This window comes from Ovis canadensis, chromosome 14 (genome assembly GCF_042477335.2).
Source record: "Ovis canadensis isolate MfBH-ARS-UI-01 breed Bighorn chromosome 14, ARS-UI_OviCan_v2, whole genome shotgun sequence".
NCBI classification, from domain to species: domain Eukaryota; kingdom Metazoa; phylum Chordata; class Mammalia; order Artiodactyla; family Bovidae; genus Ovis; species Ovis canadensis.
This window is the reverse complement of record NC_091258.1, coordinates 29,354,428-29,359,492: the sequence shown is the minus strand read 5'-3', so window position 1 is coordinate 29,359,492 and position 5,065 is coordinate 29,354,428. Positions and strand designations below refer to the sequence as shown.

At 50.0% G+C, this 5,065-nt stretch overlaps 1 pseudogene; it reads right to left on the bottom strand.

Moving 5' to 3' along the window:
- Positions 1-696: 696 nt before the first annotated feature.
- LOC138418582 (mitochondrial inner membrane m-AAA protease component AFG3L1 pseudogene) lies at positions 697-2,014 on the bottom strand (annotated as a pseudogene).
- Positions 2,015-5,065: the final 3,051 nt, after the last annotated feature.

The window sequence follows — 5,065 nt, the reverse complement described above, 5'->3', positions numbered from 1 at the left end:
GCCCTTTGAGACAATATTCTAGGACCACTGATCTGAGCCCAATGCCTCATTTAATTACATTTTTTCAGATCTCAAGGAAGAGCCCTTGAGTGTGTATTTTCAATTATAAGGTAAGTAAGTAAAGTATAAGTATTTGACTCTATGTATATGAAACATCTTGGGCAAAGTCATGTGGGTGAGTCCTAGGACCAGTTGGGAGTATTCATAGTCTTACACAAGGCACTTCATTTCTTCTTATCCTCAAATGTGCTCTCACATCATTTGAATATACAGCATCTGTGCCATTGTTCTCAATTGCATTCTCTGATGGGAAGCTATATGACTTGATTTCTTACACATTATAGGTGTTTCATAAGGATTATCATTTAAAATAAGGGGAAAAGGCTCACTCCAGGGTGCCACATATTAAACATTTTATCTCTTCTTTTTAAAACAATCAGAGCTAAATGTTTTTACAGATAATCCCAGGTCTCATTAAAGGGGAGTAAATGTTCACTCTTATGAACACTTTTCAGATTCCTCAATAACCTAACTCATTAACATTTCCTTCTTCTCTTTTCCCATTTTCACATTTCCCCTAGTTTCCTCACCCTTTGAAATTCATCTAAGCATCTCTGTCTTGTGTACCCTTGGCTTTGTTCCCCTGACTTTGCTTCCAGAAATAATTTCTGTGGCTATTTATTTAATGTCACCTACTCATGTAGTATCAGCACCTGTGAAGCCTGGAGTGAGGGCCACAAGCTTCCTCACCAGGGCATCCTTGCTGAGGCTCTTGTTCAACTTGAGTGGACACAGGTGGACCCTGAGGATAGACGACCTGCCTTTGATGTCCGGGGGGCCAGTGTAAATCTGACGGTCAAAGTGGCCTGGCTGCATCAGGGCTGGGTCAAGGACGTCGGGGCAGTTGGTGCCAGCCAGCACAACAACGTTCGTGGTAGAGTTGAATCCATGCATCTCCACGAGCATCTGGTTCAGGGTGTTCTGCTCACTCTGGCTTCTGGCCAATTGCATCAATCTCGTCCACAAACAAGACAAAGCAAGCTTTTTTCCGGGCCACTACAAACATGTCACGAACCCGAGCTGGGCCAACGCCAACAAACATCTCCAGGAACTCAGACCCATTCACGGTGATGAAGGGCACACCAGCCTCCCCCGCGGTTGCCTTGGCAAGAAGCGTCTTGCCGGTACCCTGAGGACCTGTGAGCAGGGCTCCCTTTGCAATTTTGGCCCCAAGGTCCAGGTACTGTTAGGGGTTCTTCAGGAAATTCACAAACTCCATGATCTCCAGCTTGGCTTCTTCACAACCAGCCATGTCTGCAAACCACACCTCGATGTCATCCTTGATGATCTTGGCTATTGTCTCACCAATGCCGAAGAGGCCCCCTCCTCGCCCACCACGCCCAGCCCCCATTGGACCCCTCCTCATGGCATAGAGGAAGATGCCAATCAGGAGAAGGGTGGGCACCAGGCTTCGCAAGAAAGTCCCATTGCTCTCGGTGGTGTAGACCACGGCCGCCTGGTTGGGGGTCTCAATGCCTAGCTCCCATTGGGTGGTCTCCAGGTTGAGCCTGAAGGTGTCCATACTGCCAATGCTAAACCACGCATACTTCTCGAGTGATGTCCCAGGGGCAGGAATAACACGCACGAACTGCTTATCCCCCACTTCCAGCCGATCCACCAGACCTCTCGCCAGGTAATACTACACGAAGTGCTTTCAAGTGATTCCCTTCCCAGGATCTTGGAAATAGAAGTAGGGAAATCCTGCAGCGACACCTGCCCCCAGCACGGCCAGACTGCGGAGATCATTGTCTTCCCAGGGCACCTTCCCCTTCTGCATTCGTTTCCACCAGGCAAAGTCATCCCGCTTTCCTCCTCTCTTCCCTCCGTCCGCTCCAGGACCAGCATCCTTTGGTTCACTAGTTCCTTTGGGTGGTTTTGAACACAGCCACTGGGAAACTGATGCCAGTTTTATCTGCAGAGCCGACTGCTGAAAGCGGATTCCCTGGAGACACTAGTGAGCGGTTCCAAGCGCCCTCACGCCTGCCCCGAATGTCCTGCCCCCTCGCGGGCCAAGGCCACACCGCCACAGCTTGGCGAGCTGCCCTGCCACCGCCCTGCTGCCGGCCGCTGCCACCAGCTGCGGTGACATTCCCCCTCAGACATTTCTAATGTTTGCAAGGAAGCCGCCCCGATCGCCACCCGCCACCTAAACCCCTCTGTCGGGGAGAAGCACTTTGAGCAGGCCATCGAGAGGGTCATGGGAGGCCTTGAGAAGAAGACACAGGTCCCACAGCCCGGCGAGAAGATGACGGTAGCCTATCACGAGGCTGGCCATGTGGTGGTGGGCTGGTTCCTGGAACACGCAGACCCCCCTGCTCAAGGTGTCCATCGTTGCCTGGGGCAAGGGCCTCAGCTATGCCCAGTGCCTGCCCAGGGAGCAGTACCTGTACACACGGGAGCAGCTCTTTGACCGCATGTGCGCCATGCTGGGTGGCCGCGTGGCTGAGCAGCTGTTCTTCGGGCGGGTCACCACGGGGGGCCCAGGACGACCTGAGGAAGGTGACCCAGAGCGCCTATGCCCAGGTTGTGCAGTTCGGGATGCGTGAGAAGCTGGGCCAGGTGTCCTTCGATCTCCCACGGCCAGGCGCGGCGCTGGTGGAGAAGCCATTCAGCGAGGCCACCACCCAGCTCATAGATGAGGAGGTGCGGCGGCTCATTGGCTCCGCGCATGCGCGCACCCTGGACCCGCTCACACGCTGCCGTGAGCAGGTGGACAAGGTGGGCAGGTGGCTGCTGGAGAAGGAGGTGCTGGAGCGGGCCGACATGGTGGAGCTGCTCGGGCCACGGCCGTTCACCGAGAAGATCACCTACGAGGAGCTCGTGGGGGCCATGGGCGGCCTGGAGGAGGACATGGCCCTTCCCAAGGGTCAGCAGGGCTGGCGTGGGGGGCCCGCTGCAGGGGAGCCCAGCCTAGCGTCTCCGCCTGGAGAGCAGCCTCCAGGAACCCCAGGAAGCAAATTAAAGCACATGTAACCCGAAGCAATGGCATCCCACTCCAGTACTCTTGCCTGGAAAATCCCACTGATGGAGGAGCCTGATGGGCTGCAGTCCATGGGGTTGCTAAGAGTCGGACACGACTTCACTTTCACTTTCACACATTGGAGAAGGCAATGGCACCCCACTTCAGTGTTCTTGCCTGGAGAATCCCAGGGATGGGGGAGCCTGGTGGGCTGCAGTCTATGGGATAGCATAGAGTTGGACACGATTAAAGCAACTTAGCAGCACTCATGTAGTTATCACTAAAACCACAAAACTTTCCCTATAATGGGCTGTCAGGAGTTTATGTCTTTATGTAATTTTCAAACTTTGCATTGTGTTTTGGACAGGGAAGAAATCAATAAAGCTAGTCATTTTTGCCCTTACTTCACCTTCAGGTATTATTTTACTACTGAGAATGTTGAGTCTGAAATTAGACAGATAGATTCTTCTCCTTGAAAAGGTAACATGCCTCATGAGTGCGGGATTCCATAGCACTTCCCATCTATCCCCCCACCTACGGGATGGACTGAGATCATTCTAGATACAGAACATTAGTTCTCCCTCTCTGCATGGGTGGCTTCAACTTCATGCTCAGTTGAGTAAGTTTCTTTAATGTAGCAGAAGCCTCGCAGGTCAACCTCTGAGTTCCAGGATGGGCCAATTCTAATCCCTTCCTTAGGAATATGGATTAGGATTGTGTAGAAATACCCTGAGCTTGAAAAATAATGCATTACTGTGGGCTCTGTCTTCTCCAGGTGACCTGGAGAACAGAAGACGAAAGGGCCTGGAGTGGGGAAGATGTACAGAGAGGAGCCACAGTGAAGGCAAAGAGAGGATCCTTCTTGGTGACAGCTATGCCTTTCAGCTCAGTTCAGTTGCTCAGTCGTGTCTGACTCTTTGCAACCCCATGGACTGCAGCACACCACGCTTTCCTAACCCCTGGAGCTTGCTCAAACTCATGAGCAAGTGATGCCATTGAGTCAGTGATGCCATCCAACCATCTCATCCTCTGTCATCCCCCTCTCCTCCTGCCTTCAATCTTTCCCAGCATCAGGGTCTTTTCCAATTAGTCCGTTCTTCGCATCAGGTGGCCAAAGTATTGGAGTTTCAGCATCAGTCCTTCCAATGAATATTCAGGACTGATTTCTTTTAGCATTGACTGGTTGGATCTCCTTGCAGTCCAAGGGACTCTCAAGAGTCTTCTCCAACACCACAGTTCAAAAGCATCAATTCTTTGGCACTCAGCTCTCTTTATAGTGCAACTTTCATATCCATACATGGACTATTTGAAAAACCATAGCTTTGACTAGACATACCTTGTCAGCAAAGTAATGTCTGCTTTTTAATATGCTGTCTAGGTTGGTCATAGCTTTTCTTCCAAGGAGCAAGTGTCTTTTAATTTCATAGCTGCAATCACCATCTGCAGTGATTTTGGAGCCCAGAAAAATAAAGTCTCTCACTGTTTCTATTGTTTCTCTGTTTATTTGCCATAGAGTGATGGGACAGATGCCGTGATCTTTGTTTTTTGAATATTGAGTTCTAAGCCAATTTATTCACTCACAAGAGGCTCTTTAGTTCCTCTTCACTTTCTGCCATAAGGGTGGTATCACCTGCATATCTGAGGTTATTGATATTTCTTCCAACAATCTTGATTCCAGTTTGTGGTTCATCCAGCTTGGCATTTCAGATGATGTACTCTGCACATGAGTTAAATAAGCAGGGTGACAATATACAGCCTTGATATACTCCTTTCCCAATTTGGAACCAGATTATTCTTCCATCTCCATTCTAACAGCTGCTTCTTGACCTACATACTATTTCTCAGGAGGCAGGTAAGGTGGTCTGGTATTCCTATCTCTTGAAGAATTTTCCACAGTTTGTTGTGATCCACACAGTCAAAGGCTTTGGCATAGTCAATAAAGCAGGAGTACATGTTTTTCTGGAATATTCTTGCTTTTTCTATGATCCAACATATGTTGGCAATTTGATTTCTGGTTCCTCTGCCTTTTCTAAATCCACCTCGAAG